The 22,695-nt window shown below is 40.7% G+C and overlaps 1 long non-coding RNA gene across 1 annotated transcript in view; it reads right to left on the bottom strand.

Moving 5' to 3' along the window:
* Window positions 1–16,748, bottom strand: part of LOC128805030 (uncharacterized) — a 45,495-nt gene extending 28,747 nt beyond the window's left edge. Inside the window, exons 1-3 of the long non-coding RNA XR_008436246.1 lie at window positions 16,604–16,748; window positions 16,410–16,488; window positions 13,164–13,208 (exon numbers count right to left, since the gene is read on the bottom strand). This is a non-coding gene — a long non-coding RNA (uncharacterized LOC128805030). The remainder of the gene's footprint in view (window positions 1–13,163; window positions 13,209–16,409; window positions 16,489–16,603) is intronic.
* Between the last annotated feature and the right edge of the window lie 5,947 nt (window positions 16,749–22,695).

Raw genomic sequence — 22,695 nt, 5'->3', positions numbered from 1 at the left:
ATCAAAAGGATTGTATAAGCCTTACCCAGACATCAAAGCCTCTGGGGTTTTCAAATTTTATAACATAAAGCAAACAGAAAAATCCATGTTCTTCATTTGCACACTAAGTATACATCTGGTCATCTTGAGCATTTTTAAATTACTATTCTTTTTACACAGATGCTTCAAGGCTGACAGTATGAACACCAAACACTTCACCTGCTCAAAGTCAATTCTTTATTCAAAGCTGGCTCTGAGAGCCAAAAAGGTGGGCAAGTCTGCCAACCACATGCAGCATATTTCAGGAAAATGACTCACTAAGTTCAAAATGTTTTACACATTTAATTAAGCCTTACGCTAACTCCAGTTGGCAAGCAGGAGTATGAATCATGGAAGCTGGATCCCAGGAGCAAACTCAAGGCAACACAAGAACTTAACTGCTTACTTCTGGAGCTGAACAATGACTTGCTGAAGCAGAGATCCAGGAGGATACTCCTCACTTCATAGGCCAGCATAGCACAGATAGGAAGCCAGGGGGAGGCAGAAGAGAACTGCCTTGACTCGAAGCCCAGAGGCTGCACCAGCCAGTCACTGCTGAGGCACTGACATCAAGCCCTCTGCTAATCCTCTCTGTGCTGCCAGCTGACCCTGCAACACTGATCTACTGCTCCCCACTTCTGTGTCTTCCACAAAGAAAGATGTCCTCGACGTTCCATCCTTTGTTGGAAGAAGGCAAAGAGGCAGTGGTAATGGTGTCATTAGCACAACTTTTGTGCACATCACTGCATGTACTCAGCGGTTACCATGCTGTTACCCATTATTCACTGCAGTATCTTGAGCTCCTTTATTGAGATAGACTACTAGTAAAAGAGATCAAACTTGCACAAAATAGTCCTGATGCTAAAATAAAAACCATTATGCACATATATGTGTTACCCTGTTGTCCACAGGTTGCCTACTCCCACTGCTGACAGCAATGAGCTAAAGTAAATAAGAACACAGATGAGAGCTCTGAAGTCCCACAAGACCACAGAAAAATGTACAATAGACATTTAGTTTGGAAGGATCCACAGAACATCCGTTGGATGTGCTATAAATCAGCCTCCAACATGTCCTTATAAAAAAGTAGAGCAGTAGCACATGGGAAAAAACCATACACACCACTAGTTGGCTGCAAGGAAACCCAAGTAAAACACAGTCATTGTCCTTTGCACTCTTACAATATGAAGTATGTACAGCAGTTTATAATTAAATTCTCACACACCTGCAGTGCTATTAGTGCATGCCTCTCCATCCTCAGCATCCTGACCTGCAGAATGACTAGCTCACCAAGTTAGACAAGGGGACACAAACACTCTTCACACAGACAAAATCTCACTGTTGTTATTTCAGGCAGCAGAAAGCTGTACAGCTGAGGGCATACATTCTGCAGAACAGAGGTGCAAGAAGATCAGAGTTCCCCAGTACAGCAGTAGATTAGGTCTTTCACAGATTTGCTTCCATTAAGAAACATCCTGCCAGATGCAGTTACTGCCCTCCCCTAGTCAAAGGGCACTGGTGTTAAACATGTAGCTCAGAGGAGAGATACTTGTGGCAGAGGTTATACTGACTTTCAAGACCTGTCCCACTAATGCACTTGAGGCTTCAGGTGGCAATGCCTACCCTGTAGAAGGAAAGATTAATTCTTCAACCATTCCCACACTATTAATCTGAATATTGCTGAACTCCTCACCATGGCTACCAACACTGAACTATCAGATAGCAAAACTCTTCATGCACCCTAAATCAAGCCTGATTCAAACCAGTAAGTAAGTGGGGAACCTTCTTATACCTTTTCATTCACCTTTACCTCCACAACAATGTTGTACAAGACATGCATCAAGCCTGGATATCAAGTCATAATGATTTAGTATTGTGCTTCACTGCTTGTATATTTGTTGGATACTGGAATCAGATGTTTGTAGGATTTGATCACTTATGTCATCTGTCTACAGAAGTAAACAAACTACAGACTGCAAACTGACAAATACCATCCAAAACTACAGACTGCAAACTGACAAATACCATTCAGATCTCTGAGCTACGTTACTCTTCCTTTCACTCAACAAGACTGTCACCCACAGAAACATATTAATATCTGCAGTAAGATTGCTTCTCATACACCATTTCCAAAGGAAATATCTCTGTGAAACCAGATGCATACTCTGCAGCTTCAGGGCTACCTTCCTCTTCCTGAAGTGTGATAAAACCTTATGCCAGGCTAGGAAAAACCAACAGCAGGAAATTCAAGAGAATAAACCAATCAAATATAGAAATAAATGCAGACACACACCACAAAACTCCTACCTTGACAGATCTTCTGACTATTCTTTGGGTCAGGTGCATGCATCTAATGTGCCCTATGCATCTAATCTACAGCCAAACAAATTTCAAAGAAATGAGTTTGAAGTGAGAATGAAGGATTCTTCAGTTCTCTCCTAAAAGTTAACAGCATTATACATACCTGGCTTAGGCATTCAGGTTTGTCACTTCAAGTATTTGGCTACTAACAGTACAAGAGACCACTTTAGGCATCTGTGGAGAACTCGGTTGTTTGAGAAGGAGCTCCCAAGAACACCTGTGTGTATCAAGCTACCTAGCATGCAGCCCTGCTGGGATAGGGCCCTGCCCTTGCTTGGCAACCACAGAGCCAAGGGACCAAGGCTCCTTCTGACAAGCAGGACAGCCCAAAAGATGCTGCCCTAGGAAAACTTCCTCTGGAAAAACCCATCATCTCCACCTCTGTAAACAGCTTTTCTGCAGTGCTGCTGCAGGACAGGCTCCAAGCAGACCTCACCTCAGAGCCCTGTTGTGTCAAGTGCAGTCAGGAATACTGCAGTTAGGAAGCTGGGATTCAATAAGCATCCCCTTGCTCTAGCTTTCATTTTGGGAAAAGAAGTCAGCCCTCCTTCTACTGCTACACTGCCCTTTCTAAGGAGCTTCCCAAACTGAGTTGAAAGAGATGAAGAGACCAAGCATTTCAAACACTTCAACTGAAATCATAAATAAATAACACCTCCCTCACCATGCCCTCCCTATTCAGCTGTGCAGAGTGCTCAGAGTAGCCTTCAAGACCACTGCTGCAGCATTTCAAGCAGGATTTCAGAAACAGTTTTCAGATGACAGACACTCAGAGGTGGCTCTCTGATATAACCAAAACATTACTTATGCAGTTTAATTCTGTTGTAACCTCTTCCTTTATAGGAAGGGTGACTCACAATCCTTAGCTTTCTTAAAAAAGAAATAAAGCAAAACACATTAAAAGCTGCTGTAATATATACTGTGCAAAAAGTCTCTCAAGACTGTTCATCATAATAGAAGACTTTTTATAGGAAAATGCAGGAGATTATACCAACTAAACATGCATGATTAATAGCACAAACCAGGAAGCAATCCACTCAAATAACAGGTCTCATGTACAAGAGTATATCTTCTTTAACAGTACCATACTGCTCACTGTTCTGTTTGCAATGTTTGCTTCCATAAGAGGTATTGTTAAATATTCATATTACCTTTTCACCTCAGTTAAATTGAGAATTGGACTGAAAAGAAAATGGCAATCAAGAAATCCACATCCACTTTTGATGATTCAGGTTTCTACCTCATGTAATTATAAAGAGGTCATTTGATCATGATACCTACACTTCAAGAAACTTAGATGTACCAGGAATTCTACATAGATGCTGGATCAAAGTTTTGAACAGCTGGGAACTTGCAGTTAGCTTCAGAGACAATATTGTGAGAACACCCACCTGCAACCCTAGACATCAGGTCTTTACATTCAGCCCCACACTTTCCTGGTGTGGAAGCAACCCTCTTCCACAGAGGTGATACACAACATGATTTTTGTGGCCACCTCTCAGAGATAACTGGCTGAATGAGACAAAGCATCAGGTAGTTTTAAGCATCCAAGTGCTTGAGAAGAGGTAATTTGCCTTCCCTTCTTGACTTCCAAAACTAATGCAGTGTTGGTTTTGTTGCTTCTCTGAATACTTCACATGCCACTTGTAAATGTCAATATAATCTTTGTGAAACCCTGAGTGCAATAAGCATGCCTGAGTACTGATCACACATTCTAGAAACACAAAACAGTGCAAGCATAATTCACTTGTCATTCAAAATGCAGCCAGACTATTACCAAAAGCTCCATTTCTAGTCAGCAGGGAAAAGTAGTCAAGTCTTGAAAAAAATGAACTGCACCATGAAGCACGTAACTGCCTAGAAACAGAAGCTTAATACTTGACATCTCCAATAACAACATAATTCTTCTGTGTCTAACCATGCCCATTTAACAATATATTTTTAATTTTTTTTTTTTTTTCCGATTTAGAGCTACCTTCTGATTTTTCCTATCAAATCTTTGGAAGAAAGCATCCAGAGGAAGACTTTCTTCCAAAATAACAGTGCCCATCTTGCTTCTTTGTCACATTACTTTTCCTTATGGTAAAAGTTATTTATTAACCTTGGAAGTAGCAGGAAAGAAGAGTAGAAGATTCAAAGAAATAAGTGTCATTTCAATACAAAACACTATGTTCTAAGGAGAGAACAAAACACAGAGTGAGCAAGAAAATTAGAGCAAGCTAGTAGGGGAAAAAAAAAAAAAGCAAAACAATCGTAAAATTAATTACAAATTCATTGCAATGAAGAAAAATTGATTTTTTTTCACCCTAAAGTTGTAACCATCTGCATGTAAATCATAGTTTGTTTCTATTTTAAATAACACATCTCTCTAGGAGGCACCATACTCATCGGAGAAACAATTTATCCTTGACTCTAGGGACTGCCAAGTGACTCATCTCTCCTGATGACACAATTCACTCACAGCCAGCATGCTCTTGGGCACCAACAGCCATTACGGAATAAGATTATTTCATGAGGGAATGGTTTTCCCCAGATGAACTTCCATTTGTCTTAAGTAATAACCCTTGTTCAAAAGCAAGCAGCCTAATTCCATGAAGCGTTTTACATCTTGCAAATACTGTCAGAACCTCTTTTCCCCATTCAGCAGGACATTTGCTCAGTTGTGACCACTGCACTGCAGTCTGCAACATTTATGTTAAAAGCTTCCAAATACAGTATATTTGCTGTGCATCCATGTGCATGCCTAATTGATTAAATCAGAATTGGTCATTCTAGTGTCCACTTAGCAAAAAATATTTGCTTGCTTAGCTGTTTGTTCCATCGCTAAACACTGCAAGCTTAAAAATCCAACACACAACAAAACACACCAACAAAACCCACACCCCCCACACATTGTCCCTGAACTCTGCAGGTTGCACCACCCCAATGCATCAGCACTTCCTGGAGTATCAGGAACAGAGATGAAATCACCATCACATCAAGGTCCTGATTCAATAAAGGTTCAAGAAGATCAAGGCAAACACATGTAGAAGTTACACTTCAATAGGAGGGTGCATCAGCTGTTATCTCAAGGGAATCTCTGCTGCCAACTATAAGTATCAGTGACTTTCTCTACCAGCTAAAAACCCACCCTTCAGGGTCTCAATAGATACAGAGACAGAGTTCATTTTTGCTTCTGAAAGACGAAGGTTTGTGAGAAACAGAATCTGTCACCCTTTGGCCACAGAGAGAATAGTTTCAATGAAGGTTGCCATTCACCACAGACAGCAGCATTTAGCAAAGGCTGCAGAGAGCCAGAGGGGTTGAAAACTCCTGAAAAGGGTTTTGAAGAAGTTCTTTTAAAGCGCTGTTAACTTCTCTCTAGTGCATCAGAGCCACAACAGCACACTGTCTGAAAGCAGTAATTCAAACCAGCAACAGTGATGGTGCAATAACAGCTAGAACCAAAAAGAGTAATATGAATAGGATATCATATATAAATATGTTGCTAAACTTATGTTTAAGTTCAAATGTCACAAGTCTTTCAGATAATGTAATAAGTTTTTCTACACACTGGTTACTGCCAAAATTGAAAGTTTTCTGTGTCTCTAGTTGCTTTATGAAACATACAAGGGGACAGAGAAAGAAAAAAGTGGAAAAATAATAAGCTTTCCTTTTATATTGATATCTCCCCTATATCTGCCTTAATTCAGTTGAGACAGTGACAACAAGAAACCAATTTACAAGGAAACAGAAGTAACAAAATTCTATTTCAATACGAGTAGCTCAGCTGTTGCCCTGTCAGCTTCCCTTTCGTTGCTGGGATTCTGAACACAGGCTCTGGGTGCAAGAGAAGGAGGAGACATTTCATTCATTCCATGACCCCAGCTCATGTGTCCCCTCTCACATTTTAGCCACACAAAGTCAATGACAAAACCTTTAATCTTTATCAAGGATACATGTTTTTATACACTATTTTTCATGGAGTTAAATAGAAACCAATATTCTGTTGGTTGCCTGATCAGCTTCATTCCAAAACAAATTGCAGTTATTTACTCTTTTTAAAAGTGTTAGATGATAGGCACTGTAGATTAATACATTTTGGTAATGAAAACAGTTTCTAAAAATCAATTGACAAGTTATTACCTACCAAAGCCTCCGTAAGAGCTAAATACTAGGGATAATTTTTTTTAAATGAAAAATTTTAAGTAAAACAGCTTACACTGCCAACACCACATGCTCAAAGAACATAGAAAGGAGAAATAATTTGTTTCTTAAATACATCATCAGTGCAATTTTGTAAGAATCTATGCAAGGTCATAATTTTCCAGTCAGGGCTTATATTTGAGTTCACTGAACATCTATTTGTATCGAGAGAAAAAAGTCATCCTGGATATTTCTTTTAGAAAGGTGTGTAGCATGATATCTGAGCTTACAATTACATACTGTGATTATAAAGCATTATTTGATACCAAAAAAAAAAAACAAAAAAAAAAAAAACAAAAAAAAAAACGAAAAAAAAAAAACGAAAAAAAACAAAACAAAAAAAAAAAAAAAACCACCACCAAAAAAACCCCACCACATTACTTTCAACTTTTTCTTAAACAAGGTTCCTTAATTCTGAGTGTTTGGTTGTTGTTGGATTTGGTTGCTTGGTTTTTTGGAGGAAACAAAAAGCCCAGTATGTTCAGTAAACATGTTGCTGTCATCTAGCAACCCAAACCAGGCTTCTCTCCTCAAAAGTTTTTTTCACCATATTACAAAATTGTACTTCTCTACACTTTTTGCCATACCACTCATTTGACAATAAGCTTCCTATTTGTTTTTCCCTGAAATGAAAAGCTCTTCTTGCAAGCCAAGTTTTTTAATAAGGTACAGACTTCTTGTGAGTGTATGTATAAACATATATACCAAGAAATGTCTCGTGTTCTGTGATCATTCCTGACAACTAAAACACAACTCACAAACCAGCAGAAAAATAAAGTCATCCTGTTTGAAAAACCTCAATACACATGCTAATCTGTGACCTACAAGCTCAACCATGGAGATGTAGATTTTTTCCTTTGCTCTGCAGTCATCTATAATTACTGTTAAAAATCATCAACATACAGATGTATGTTTTATAATGGATTGAACACTGCATATGAGGTATATTGAGACCTTTAATTAATTGAGGTGGGAGACAAGTGAAAGTTCACCAGATATTACTGGAAAAAAAAAAAAAAAACACCAAACAACAACCACCTCTCCAGCTCTTCAAGAAAAGCAACTCTTTTAATGGCAAACCAGAATGTTCTGACCTGCTTTAACTTCACTGATGTTTTTTTCATGAGACAGATACACCAGCAACTCTAGTACTGGTGTGCACTGGTTAAGCTGTTTTGACATAATCCCAGTGAAAATCACAACAAACAGCCTAGAAGCACTCCCTATTGTCTCTGTAGCTGAAAATTATTCCAGTCTCTTTGAAACAGAGGCTGCTGCTGGTGGCTCAACATTACACTGGCACAGATGTGCCTCAGCACTATGGCAGGTACCTGCTGCAAACAACCTGTCCAGGAAGAAGCAGAGGTCTTCTTCAGAAAACAGGAAGAAGCCTCATATGCACAGATCCTAATCCTCAAAGAATCCACTTTATCCACTCTCGTATCTTTTGAAAATCAAGAGCAATCCAAGAGACTGCTGCATTGACAAATTCTTGATACAGGTCATTAACAAGCCAATGAGGGAAGTTGCTCTGCTGGACCTGATCCCTACAAACAAGAAAGAACTGGTCAAGACTGAAGTTCCAGAGCAGTTTTCCTTGCAGTTATCATGAGAGGAAACTCAAGATCCCAAGACAAAAGAGCAAAGCAAAAGTCAAGGTCATAATTGCAGACTTCATCAGAACAGATTTTGTTCCCTTCAAGCACCTGCTTGGCTGAATCCCATGGCAGACGAGGGGTACAGGACAGCTGGATAATTTTCAAGGATCACCTCTCCTCCTAGTTCAGGTTTGGCCACCCTGACCAACAAAAAAATCATGCAAAGGCAGTCAAAGGCCTGCATGAATGAACAAGGGGCATTTGAAAAACCTCAGACATGCAAGAGAAGTATATCTCAATGGAGGAAAGATGTGTCCAGGAGCAGCATGAAGACTATTAGGCACGTAGTTGTGGTGTCAGGAAAGCCAAAGCCCATGTGCAATTCCATCTGGCAACAGAGGTAGAGAGTAACAAGGACTACTGTAGTTCCAGCAGCAACAAAAGGAATATCTTTGGTCCTGCTACTGAGCAGGAAAGGAGATATGGTGACAAAAGATACAAGAAAGCCAAGCTACCCAGTACTTTCTTTGCTATGGTCTTTACTGGTAATTCTGAGCCTTTAGGACTCCCAAGCACCTGAAAAAAGGTGGGAAAGAAGGATTTGGCTTTAGTGGAGGAGGGTCAGCTTAGGGGGCATTTAAGCAAACACAACATGCCCTGCAAAAAGAATGTGGTACTTGATGAGATACATCCATTAATGCTGAGGGAACTGACCAATATAATTGTGTGGCCACTCTTAGTACTCCAAAGACACATGGAAATTTGAAAAGCTTCTTGAGAGGTGTGAGAAAGGATGTAGTTCTTCTCTTCAAGAAGGAAGATCCAGCAAATTGCAAGCCAGTCAGCTTCACCTCAGTACCTGAAAGGGTGATGAATCAAACTGCTCTAGAAAGAATTCACAAGCACATGAATGGCAAGAAAATTATTTGCTGTAGTCACCATAGATTTGTGAAGAGGAAAATTGTGCTTAAACATCCTGACAGCCTTCACTATTTTGAAGAATGAAGGTGCAGGCTTCAAGTAAGACTTTTGCCACTGTCTCCTACATCTTCTCAAACAGTAGAAGGATTGATTGAATCAGATAAGCGAACAGTGAGATGGATGAAAAACTGAACTACAATACCCAGAGGGTTGTGATCAGCACAAAGTTCTGTTGGAGTCAGTCACTGGTGTACCCCAGGGATCAACACTGGGCCCTGGATTATTTAACATCTTCATTAATGATTTGGATGAGTGGGCAGAGTACACACAAGTTTGCAGATGTTACAAAATGCAGTAACAGCTAGTAACACCAGACAGTTGAGCTGTGTCCAGAGGGACTTCTGCTGACTGAAGAAACTGGCCAACAGTATTATCCTGAAGTCTGGCAAAGGAACATGCAAGGTTCTGTATATCAAGAAAAATAACCCTATGCTACAGGCTAGGGGCTACACAGCCAGAATTCATCTTTTCAGAGCAGGACCTGGGCATCCTGGTGGAGAAGTTCAATTGAGCCAGCTGGCAAAGAGTTGACAGCACTCTGGGCTGTATTAGAGAAGGTGATGCCAGCAGGTCTAGTGCAATGATCCCTCTCTTCCATTCAGCACTGCTAAGACATCTGGAGTGATGCCCTGTTCTGGGTTTACACTGTTCAAAAAAAAAAAAAAAAAAGACATGAACATACTGGAACAAGTGAAGGTGAATCACCAAAAAAAATAAACAATGGAAGAGCAGTTCTGACCTACAGAAAAGATTCTGAGAAAGCTGGAATTGTAACCCCTGAAGAAGACAATGCAGGAGACAAGGAAAGAATGGAGAACGTGTCTTATTTGCATATATAAATACCCAAAGAGAGAAAAAAATGACAGAACAAGACTCTTTGCAATGGTATCTCCAGTGAAGTGACAGGAGGCAGTGAACACAACCAAAACACAGAAAACTTTAGACATTAATGTGTTTTTTTTTTCTCCTCTTAAGGTGATCAAATGCTAGAAATGGGTCCCAGAGATCTAGAGTCCACTCAAGGCACAACTGGATGCAGTGGTGCAGTGCCAAGCACTTTTGCACCACTGACACTACTTTCATCAAGGCAGGGAAGGTTGGGCTAGATGACCTCCAGAAGCACCTTCCAACATCTATTTTTCTATGTTTTTCCTAGAAAACATCCATTTTTTTATGTTGCTATGAACATTTTTTGCCTTGATAACAGTAGCACTAGAGCAACAAATATACTATTTCCACTGATGTGCAGGTTTCACGTTTTCCTCATTGTGATCATTCAGTGCAGTTTTCCTTCAGTTCCTAAAAAGTATCACACAGGCTGTTACTGCCATTAGTTATAGAAACTCCATCTTTCAATGACAATCCAATAAATTGATATCCTCACTATAGACAGTGGCAGAGCCTGCAACTATAGCTTCATAAGCTACACACAGAGCATCCACCTTTGCTCCCTCCAATTTTATTACTCACATTTTCACCAGTGCACACACTATCAGCAGAAGTTACATGTCTTTGGAAACTACACAGGAGTTAAAAGTAAGCCTAGGTACTGACACTTTCAGTTTTGCTGGGCAGTTCTGTTTGTGTATCAGCATTTCCACTGCATACCTGCTCTACTTTCCCCAACAGCCCCATGCAACATTTAAACTAGAGGATACAAATCCTCTTGAAAGGGTAAAACAGCTCAAAGAAGTGTTACAAGATAGCTTCTGAATGTTGTAATTTCAAAGGACTGCGAGCTGTTTTGTAAACATTCTCATTATTTTAGAAAAATGTGACAAAGAATTTTGGTGCCAGCTGCACCTTCAAGGAAGTTTAGCTAGAATGCCAACACTTTGACCTAGACTAGAGTACAGGACACATCACCCTTAAGTATGCTGGGGCCTCTAACCAACACAGATGGTCAGACTTCTCCTCCTCTATCAAGAAAAGACCATTTTGTCAAAAAGAACCTCCTAAGGAAAAACTGCATCCCACAAGATGGGAGGAGTATAAAATGCTGCAGGAGTATAAAATCCTCTTAAGGATTTCCATCCACTAATCTGCTTGCTTTTGTAACAGGACAAACAGGGTCTGTGGGATGTTCCTCACCCTAGGAACAAGCCCTGATTGAAACCCTCAGTAATCTGGGTGACAATTCTAGAGCAGAGCTGACACAATGCTCTAGGGCCAAGATGTGTCTCAGGAACACTTGCTCTATCCAACAACCCCATTAATTTATGCCCCCAAGACATTTAAAGAAATTATCCATCAACAGGAAAATCAGACCTCAGAAAAAACAATGAGAAGTGCAGTTTTTACAATGCATTTTACCACCATCTCATTTGTCCACACTACACGCAGCATGGGATAAACAGCAGGAGGCCAACATAGCCTAAGGCAGGAAATTTACAAAAACATCCTTTAAGCAGGCACGAACAACTGTATTACATGATTTAAATTCACTCCTTAAGTCACTCTTCCATCTCTCAACAAAAAAAATGTTCTTTGGGGTTGGGCACAGTACAGCTATCAGTCACCTGAGGAGTAGACTGCTCTTTCTTACAATACCACTACAGCAGGACACAAGTTCCATGAAAATGGAAGAGGCTTACAGACTGAGCCAGCAAAGGGCTGAAATAGCATGGCAGCAGCAGAGAAAGGGAGAAAAAAAAATCAGAAAGAAACACCATTACAGATATTAAGTTGCACACTGCAATGTTTACATCAGAAAATGAGAACACAGGATTAAGGTTTCTTTAAAGCAGTTATTACATTGCTTTACATGCCTTTTTTTCTGCCAAATTTCAGACTTAAAAATTATAAGAAGCATCCCTAATGGAAATTAACTAGATTTAAATTAATTTGGGAAATGAAGGCTATATTAACAAAAGAGTCCTCCTAAAACCCACCAATCAGAAATTTTATCTTCAGCCATAGCCTCAAAGAAAGTGATGAACCAAGCTATCTGCACTTAATTTCTTCCCCAAGCTTTTTAAAGGGTAATTTACTGCTCTTTTTAAGAAATGGTAATGGAAGGGGGAAAAAATCCATTTGGAAGTTGCACTCATTTCAGAGATCAAAGCTAAGATTTCTTCCTTCTTCCTATCAGTAGGGGGTTAAACTATGCCTTTAACATAGTAAAAATTACCAAAACCACATCCTTGCACAGAAACCCAGACATCAAAGGTAAGTTTTATATTTCAAGGAGTAAGAGATACCAGGAAGTTGATCTTCAAAAGGTGGTTACTTAGACATGCATCTCTGCAGCCTCCCTTCAGTCCTCAAGGGATTCAGTCTGCTTTGCTTTTGGACATCAGCAAATGGCTGATGATCCATCAAGCAACCCTTGGGTCACTCTACAGAAACCAGCAGCACCTTGCACTGACATATAGGACCAGTATCAAGCTTTGCCCTCAGCTCATCATAATACTGAATGATGATTTGACCTTGCCTGCTTTATATCTTCATATGACTTATATGGCATTTAAACACTCCGAGGCAAGACTTACCTTTCCCCGTAGGTTTGGATTTGTTTGTCTGTCTTAATTAGCACAACAGTACAGTGCCACAATAATATAAACAACAGATTAACTTAAAGCAAAAGGTTAGCTCAGTCTTATTGTGGTGAAGATCCAGCCAAGGGAACAAGCAGTAATGACTTCAATTTAAGAGTCCATGGAATTAACTTATGCACAATTTACAATACACAAACCTTGTTAATATGACAGCTACTCTTTTTAAGGTCATTACAAAATGGTCTCTGCAGTAAAACTATATACCTCAAGAAGTTGTGTGCTCTTTCTCGGTAAAAATGCACAGCCAATATCTGTAAATAAAGTTCCCTAACCTCTAGTTGAACGCATCTTTTTATTCCTCACTTGACCTTGTAATAAGAGACCAAAAATGGGTTGGCTTTGTATCTTGACAGCTACAAGCATGTGGAGAACATGTACCAGAGACATTTTGTTTCATGAAGACAGAAGGTGATATTACAATAATTTGTTAACATTTTTGTAATCCATGAATCAGCTGATTTACCTCTTTTACAGGTTCTTCATCCAGGGCAGCATCTTCCACTACAGTCTAGTAAACAGAGAGGAGAAAAGAGAAGAAAAATCCTGTAAATATATGCTACCAAGAAAGACAATTTTAAGCCAAGATCTAGTCAATTTAGTTTGAGGCAGTTAAGTTGCTTTCAATTTATCCTACTATAGTAAGCTTGTTCAATTCTTCACACTTTGCACAGGTAAATTAACCTTTGAATCCATAAAGACCTGTTTTCTCCAAGATCTATAAAATGTTAAGAGAAGAAAGCACAATAAAAGAATTATTAAAACTGCTGATGAATAGTTGAAGCCAAATTTGTCATAGAATCAATAAAGAACAAAAAAAAAAAAACTAGAGAAATGGAACATAATTTCCTACTGGGAAAAGAGACTATGTGTGTATATATAGGAGCAAATTTTCTAAACAACTTCCATTTAAATGCTGTGCTTACTTAAAATCATTAAGTGATGAACGCTTTGGAAAACAGGTAGAAAGGTTACATAGAGTTTGATCACACAATGCTTTCTCAGGAAAAATATTCCCAAGGCTGTAATTTAGTATCCTAGCCATGCAGCTTGAGTGGGATCAATAGCTTTGCCTACTCTCAAAGAAATTTAGAACAGCAAATATCCCAATTTTCTTGCTTACTTGTCAAACACAATTAATGACCTCCTGAGTCAACAGGTGAAAACAGCAGTATTCCACTCTAATCTTCCTTTACACAAACATAATATAGAACATGCCCTTGATGCACTCTTCCTTAGCAAGTGATTGATTTACTATAAAAGCTGTCTTTAATATCTGCAAGTCATTCACCTGAGTCATGCACAGGCACTCATAAATGTCTCTGTTTTAAAAGGGTTTTTGGCATTAAGGAAGGGAAGGAGAAAGAGGTCCATATGCATCAAAGAATTAAACTGTCTCCCTCCTTGTCTACCAACTGTGAAAAGCTTCCATGAAAAAGAACAACTTGCAGACAATCATGAAAACATTTTATCCCACACAGATTGAGAGACCATGACAGTTCTCTTGAATCAGTACAACCACTAGTGTTTAAGCTGCATTCAGTTCATTAAAGAATAAATGTTTCTGCTGTTTGAAAATGTCTTCATGGACAAGAGCCCACAAGAGATGAAATTAATTTCTATGTGCTTTTACTAGATTCGAGTAAACAGTGCTTCAGCAATCCTATCTACAGCATGATCTAAAATGGTCTGAAGTTATAGCATATCTTTGTCGTGTTTAGAGAAAGCAATAAATAGAGCCAATAAATGGTGTTTTATATGTTGTTCCTATCTAAACTGCAGGAGTTTACACCTGCAATTCTTTAATCCTCAACTTTTTGTAAGTGAAATCTCAGGAAGTGATGGAACAGTGTAGCTCAGCTATGCTGTTCTTTCAAGCGGGAAAGGAAAAAAAAAAAAAACAAAAAAAAAAAAAAACCCACAAACACCACCTAAACCTAGAAGTGCAATGATTAACTATCATTGCAATGGGTCAATTATCCCTCCTAAGGAAATCCACACAGTTTCGTCTGAAAGAAAGGTCTAAGTAGTTCTCTACCAGCAAAAGAGATAACAATACAAAGATATTGCCCCAGGCAATGTACATTGGGCTTTAGTGCAGGATTTACCCTGCGCTCTAAGGGAGTTTTCCCCAGAAACTGACAACAGAAAAAGCAATGACTGAAGTGCTTTCTGTCTGGGCAGGAAAGAAAAAAACATTGGGCACACAAAAAACGAACTGATTTTAGAAAGGAGGGAAGGAAGAAGGAAAAAAAAAAAACCAACACAGGCATGCATATGCACTTTGAATACCAGTCAACAGAAAGGTAGACTTGGGAGGGGAGCACCATTTCTATGATGATCAGCAGAAATCTGTTCATCATAAATACAGCTATACAAGTCTTCTCATTGTGAAAGTGATTTAACAAGGTGTCAGCTGACTTCTAAAGCAAAAACAGGAATGATACAGTGTCCCAGCTATAACCTGTTTATTAACCCTCAGATTCCTTGCATCCCACAAAGTGGAATAAGTGACAGTATTCAGAAGTGAATTACATTATTAAAATCTTTGCAAGTGCCCCACAACTTGTTTTTAACCTAGGGACTCCAGAATTATCTATGCTGGCATAATTATTATTCTGCTGTATTATTTACATGCGCAAACTAACACCTAGCATGAAACCTTTCCTGCAGTTCAGCAGCTCCTTTTGAGTCAAGTGTTTTGTGTTCTTCATAACCTGTCTGTCTCAGTTACACTCCCATCTTTCCCTCTTACCACAACCCTTCTACAGTATTTCAATCAAACAAGGGGATGGGCGGTTAAAAGATAAACACCAACATCCCCCACCTCACAAGTTTAATTCATCTATTTCTACCACCTGTCTGTTACAAATGTGCATCCTGTGCTACAAACAATTGACCTGAAATACTCTGGGGTTTTTGCACTGCTCAACAGCCCCAGAAATACTCAGGAACCTACCTTGCCCTGTTACAGTACAAAAACCATAAAGTCATAGAATAACCCAAGCTGGAAGGTTGGAAACCCACAAGGATTACAGAGCTCAGCTCCTGCACAGGACATCCCCACGAATCACACCATGTGACTGAGAGCACTGTCCAAACACTTCTTGAACTTGAATGTTGCCTTTCTTGACACAAGATAACCCCAGATTGCAGGTAATGAAAACACTGCAAGACAAATTGTGAGCACACGTAACACAGCAGCCAGCTAATTATCACAGCATCAGGTTTCCAGTATGACACGGAAAGCAGTCTTAGGCTAAGAGGTAGTGGGCAAATGGGTAATCAGAACCCAAGTGAGGTCTATGGACCTATTCGAGCCTCAAATTACAGATCACATACTTCATGCTTAAATGTGAGCCCGAGTACGACTGAGCCCACTTTTTTGTCCATCTGTTGTGTACGCTCTTTCCTTTCCAGCTACCCCAGTCCTCCGGGGCACTGTTCCGACCCGAGCCCGGTGCCGGGCGGGCAGGACAGGACGGAACATCCCGCACTGCCCGGGCTCCGCGGCTGCCGCTCCAAACCGCTCCGCCTGTGAGGCAACAGGTTCCCGAGCCTCGCCTGGCTCCCCGCCCTCGGCAGCGAGCAGAGCGGGCGAGGGATGCTCATCACACCCCATTTCGTGAGGTTTGGGCACCGAGGCGCTTCCCCCGGCGGGAAAGGGGGACCGGCAGCACGGCCGCTGCCGCACGCCCCCGCTGCCGCTCACCTCCGTCTCCATGGGCTCCACCTCTATCCCTTTCCATAGCTCCAGCAAGTGGGCGATCGGCATGCTGGGCGATTCCTGCCTGAGGACGGGATCAAGCACAAGGAGCGCGCGTCGGCCGCCGGCGGGAGCGGAGAAGGGAAGGAGTCGGCGGGGTCGGGACACGGCGCCGAAGGGGACCGGGACCCTCCACCCACCCGCTCGGCAAAATGGCTCCGCGCTGCCCCAGGGGAGCCGCAGGCGGGGCGCGGGCGCTCCGCAGGCGCGGGAGGCAGGACAAGGCAGCGGCCGCCGCTCCGCAGCCGCCGACGGACCCTCGCCGCCCCGTCCCGTCCCTCTCGGCCGCCGCGACCGCCTTGGCTCGCTTTTAAGCTGGGGGGAAAGTTGCTGCGGAGGATGCTGCGGCGGCGGCGGGCGCTGCCATGGCAACGGCAGCGCGGCCCCCCCGCCGGCCCGGCCCCGCCCGAGGAACCGAACTGGGGCTGGAGAGGCAACAGGAAAATTAGTTTATAACCACTATGTGGAATGCTGGAATCGTGAAAGAGTGTGCAGCTAACAGAAGGATAGCTAAGGTTTACAAAGCCCAGTATTAGTCCAGTCTTAAAAAGAACTGACTATCACTTCCTTTACTATTTTACCTCTGTACTACAAAGCCTGTAGTAAAGTCTGTTTATTCACGTGCCCTTTCCTTTTCCTTCAAATCTCATAAGCTATTACAACCTTACTAAGCATGACAACACACCACATGCCCACCTGCCAGAGACCGTGGTTTATGCAGATATTGACTTCAATTCTCCTAAAAAATTAGGACAAAACACGGATTTTAATTTGTTTGGGCAACTTAATCAAGAACCAAAAGGTTTTAGTGCTAAATAAATCATTGCTCTTCAAAGAACCATTTTGGAATGAAGGATCAATATGCTGAATACATTTTTCTTCTGTTCCATGCTCAAAATGCCATAGTTTGCTTCCATATAAGCAGTGCTGTACAAATTCAACACAAGCTTTCATTAACAACAAAAATTCTTCTACCAGTCTACAAAGGAACATTTGAGAAGTACTCCTCCTCCAGTCCCATCTCAACTTCCCCAAACTCTATTTAACATGAATAAGCTTTCCATGAGTCCAAATGCTAAGCATGGTTAGGAAAATCAAATTCACCAACCACAATAAAGCAAAAAAAAAAAAAAAAATTAGTCCTCAACCAGAGCTACAAACAGAGCCATGCATTCAGATACTGCTGTGAGAACTCAGTCTTTTTTAATTGTGTTAGAATACGAACACTTTTCTTGACATCCGTGACAACACTTCAGTAACAACTTGTAACACCAATTATGCAGTTTCATCTGCTTTACAGTTTGAGCAATTAAATATCTAGATTACTGCCTTTGCTTACTGCTCACCAAAAAAGTGTAGTGGGAGTGATGTTAATCACATAACAGACACAGGTCAGGAGCTGCTGTACCTGGCTGTAACACACTCCCTGGCTCTTGTGCCCTGTCCCTGTTTCTTCCCCAGCAGCGCATGAGAGAAGGAGTTCCTACCTTTAACTTGACATACAGGCACTCCCAAACAGCCTCGTGGCACCAACGACTGTGAGGTCAGGACCAGGCACATAAATTCAGAGCACAAATCCCACTTGTTTTACAAAACCCAAGGACCTTTATCAAACAGACATATCAACCCCAAGAAGATTGTACATAATTATATCACATTCCATCTTGATATTTAAAAAATGTTTAACTCCAATTTACAGGACTGTATTTTAACTTTTGAGATAGAAATCTTGGATGCTATGGGCTGAGAGCAAGAGCAAAGTGTCTGTAACAACAGGGAACTGGGGAGGTCCAGATTATCCCAAGGGAGGCAAATCTGAGGTTTGGGGTCATTGCACTGTAATCAAGTAAAAAACATGTGCATGCAGAGCTAATGGTTTTACAACTTTTCCATGAACTTCACTTAATTCTTGAGACATACAGTTAAATTCTTCCTTAAGTATTAATCTGTTATCAAGTTGGGACATCAAAACTCACAAGTTTATTTCCAGACCAGTTTGGTCAGTCTAAACATGCCTAAGATAATAGCAGGGAAAAACAAGTGATAAGAACTTGTTATTGCTTTGACATACATATTTCTGTTATAAACACGATACATGTACTGTGCAGTAGACTGCCTACACTCTTCCAGCACCAAGGTGACTTGGACCCAAATTATATATTCAAAAATAATTGGACCAGCCAAAGCATGCATTCCATACTCCATTTCTTATCCCTACCTAACAAAGTGCAGAAGTTTTTAACTTCAGCCTCAATGAAAATGTGGGTTTGCGTAATTTTCCCCTGCCCTTTATTTTGCAGCAGTAGTAAGTTTCCAGGAGTAGTCCACTTCCAAAAAAAAAATAAAAAAAAAAAAATAAAACCACAAAAAAAAAAACACCAAAAAAAAAAAAAAACCAAAAAAAACAAAAAACAAAAACCACCAAAAAAAAAAAAACCACAAAAAAAAGCAGACAAATTCAAAGCAATTGGTGTCCAAGGACACACACGAAGTCTGGTCAGAGCAAGAAGTGGTTACAGATTTTTTTCCTAAGAAAAAATGCTAATTAAGCACACTGAAAATTTAGCAGAAGTAATATTTGTGGATATGCTAGCTAGGCTGATAATTGCAAGGAGATTAGTTCAACTTGCATCAAGAGAATAAAAGCATTTTTATTTCCTACGTAAGGAAGCATTGGATTACTTGCATGGTGATTTTTCATCTATTTTTACCTGTCTCCTGAGTTAGTAGCTAATGATTGCTGCCAGATACAGAGCAGGAGATTAGACACATCAATATCCTGCTGGGTTACAGTAATTCCTATACTACCAGAAGATACACTAGTACAGAAGAAAGTTTCTTAAGAGCATTGTGTACAAATCACATTAACATACTTTAATAACTTACATGTCATCTGCTTTGTGGAAAAGGAAAGGACTATTTCTCCATTTGATGCACAAAAGGGAAGAAGCACAGAGAAATATTATTCTCTGCCACTAGCTCAACACCCATCCAAGTTCATGGACGTCACGTCATGGAAGTCACTCATGACTTCAGTGTTCAGTTGAATGGAATCACCTCATGCCAAAACACATGCATTCATCTGCATGTAGCTTGAGCCCAAAGCTCACTCAAAGCTTGAGCTGGATATCTTTCTGCCTGTGCAACAACCAAAAGATACCACCCGATGTAGAAGTCAGCAAAAAATCCCCTCTCCTTCAAAGGCATTCCCACCATCCCCTTCTGCATTTAAAGCCTCTTCCTGGTTGCCACAGTACAAACATTAGGCTGGCTGCACTGCCAAACCAGCATCACCTGCCCAACTTTTTGAGTTTTTTCCCCCCTCTAAATTCCAACCAAGTTTTCACTCAATTGAAAACTCCTTTCCTGCACATAACTTTTTGGGGCAAGACTGACCACTTGCCTGTCTGCTCATCTGCAGCATTACACAAGCAAAATTTAAGCTTAATTTTCAGTAAGAGCTACATGGAACATTTTCTTAAAGGATGGAATTCCCCAAATGTCAGTGCTGAAAAGAGATCTGGTCTCTGAAGTGTCAGAGTAAAAGTGGGAGGAAAAAATTACCAAGAGCAAAGTAGTAACAGTCCACTGTCCCTTTCACATGCTGCACTAGAGAGCATACATAGAGTGCATTACTTGCCTGATGCCATTTTTGGCTGCTAAAGGACTCCTGGAAAGCCTTGAATGCTCAATAGCAAGAGACCCAGCCACTAATCATCCCCTAACCTCCAAAGAAATCAGACTGTACAATGTGTGCTGAAGACCCCCCAAAGGTCACTTAAGAACAAAATCAGAGTAGAGCACTAGCAACATTTCCTGCAGATTAATCCAGTTTCCAAGGCACAAAAAAGGAATTTCTTTGGTCCTTTCCAATGGCTGCTGCTACGTACTGCAGCCAAAAAACGATGGACCTGGGGCAGAAAGAACTCTGTCATGCAGCACATAAACACATTTCAAGCAAGTAGTCATTTTGTAGCCTCTTTATTCTGTTGCATATTTGTACCTATGGAATAAGCACATGGGGAAGGATGCTTAATTGCCCTGTCTGGGAAAAAATTCCTCCTTATGTCCTAAACAGAAAGGCACATTGAAAGAATACTTCAAAATACCTCACTTGACAGTAAATGGTTGGCATAAACTGGAGGAAATCTCTCTAGAAGTCCTGCTGAGAGACACCCTTCAGCTAAAGGATTTGGCATCCCACGATGAAGAAAACACTGCTGGCCACACACAGTGTCAGAAGGTGACATACACAGACCATGCACAAGAGGAGAGGCCTGAGCACATCCCAGTGATGGCATTAGATCCACACAGACCACTGTCATCATGTGTATCCATCACAATGGATGATATATCCATCAGCTGCTGCTCTAGTTTACCATAACATGCAGCCTTATGGCAGGAAGTAGAAAGCATGGTCTTTGAGGCTCCTATGGGACTTCCACTGCACCATCCCAAATGTGAAAGAAACATGTTGGGCATGACTAGTTTCCTGTAATCTGTATAGTTAAGCTTGTGTTAGACTGATGAAATCTGTGGCAAATGGGTGTCAAATACTAGAAGGAACTAGTAAAGGTAGGGCAGGTTTTAAACAGGATATACATCATTCTTTGATGGAGGGAAGTCTAACTTGCCTATATATTTTTGGTTTTATACTAAAGTTACCAAAAGTTACTCTTTCTGGTTGAAAGCAAATAAAATCCTTCACACTACTTTTTCTCTGTGAGAGCAGGTGTTGAAATGATTTAAGCTCATTCCTAAACAAGATGAATACATTCCTCCTCAGCTTATTTGTTCAGTGTCTCAGCATTAAGTACTTGAAGTTTAGCATTTGGATAACCTACCATCATTTGTGCAGAACCTGAGAGAAACACAAAACAGTATCTACACACTGCTAATTGTGCCACACACAGGGAAAATAGTGTTTACTACAATAGAAGAGGCATCCCTAGTGCTGCTAAAACAATTTACTGTTTGGTTGTGAAGTACATGCCTGAGAAGCACAAGAGGAAACAGTGGCAGATAAGGCACTCAGTATCAAAGCAGTGTGCATCTGCCCCCTGCAAAGCTCATAACTTAACATTTTCCAATTAAAAGCATGTCTGTTGAGTCCCCTGAAATAAGAAATGCTCAAAACTGGAGAGAAAGCTTAATTCCTAACCTTTGCAATGGTCTGGCTTCACCATTTGTATTTAATGAGAAGGTCTAGACTGAACATGAAAATCAATATGCTTAGAGAGCAGCAAGAGTAATTAAGACTCCTTCAGCTTAAAGGGGGCAACAGACAGCTATTACAAGCCAGCCTGGTGCCTCTGCCAAACAGGGATGAGGGCTATTAGGAGCTGTAGAAAAACACTTTTCACATTTGTTACTTATCTGCATTAAGGCTGCAGCTACTTAGCACATCCTACATTAATCAGTTCTTAATATTATCAAATAGTTAAATACTGGAAGAATTAACTTCAGATATCTGCAGCAGAGCAGCCTCCTTCAGTGCAGACGTGGCTTAGCTGATGTCCCCAGTAAGGATAATTGGCTAGAACAGCAGAGACCCCACTCTGTTCCTGCACTGACCCATTAGTTTAGCTGAGGTATAATATTGGGTCTGGCTTCAATAACCTGAATACCTTGGGGCTGGTGAGCCAGTGCAGAATACTGGAACCAGCGCCAAGTGGCATCACATGGCATCAGCCAAGCTCCACAATCCACTTGAGTGCCACCTACACTAAACCAGGTGATGACTGGTTTTTCCACCAGCCATTTGGGTACCTGCATCGTGTTTGCACTGCAAGCCTACACAGCTAGAAAGCCTGCTCTGATTTGCTGACAGTTTGCCCAAAATCCAAAGCCTGTTAATCTCCTTACTGTGCAAGGTATTAACTACTCTCAGAGCTGAGCCACCAAACACAGGGTAGCCTTACCTGCTACATCCTGTACCTAATTAAAAAAAAAAAAAGAAAATCGAAAGGATTTCTGTGGCAAAGATGCTGAGCCTCAAATATTTACTCAAGTAATGTTCTACACAGCAATTCCCCGTGCAAACTTCTGGGATATTCTTCATTAAAGCTGTAATTCCCTATAACACACTGGCAAACACCAGTTAAAGATGTTCAACAAAGATAAGCTACAGCAAAAGCTTTCCTGCTACACAAGATTACACTGAGTTTTGTGACTTCGTATTTTCATCTTACAAGCACAGAAGAGACTGTTTTCCCCAAAATGCACTGTATAT

The sequence above is a fragment of the Vidua macroura genome, chromosome 3 (assembly GCF_024509145.1).
Source record: "Vidua macroura isolate BioBank_ID:100142 chromosome 3, ASM2450914v1, whole genome shotgun sequence".
NCBI classification, from domain to species: domain Eukaryota; kingdom Metazoa; phylum Chordata; class Aves; order Passeriformes; family Viduidae; genus Vidua; species Vidua macroura.
The sequence above is the reverse complement of the archived record's forward strand: the minus strand, read 5'-3'. Positions and strand labels throughout refer to the sequence as shown.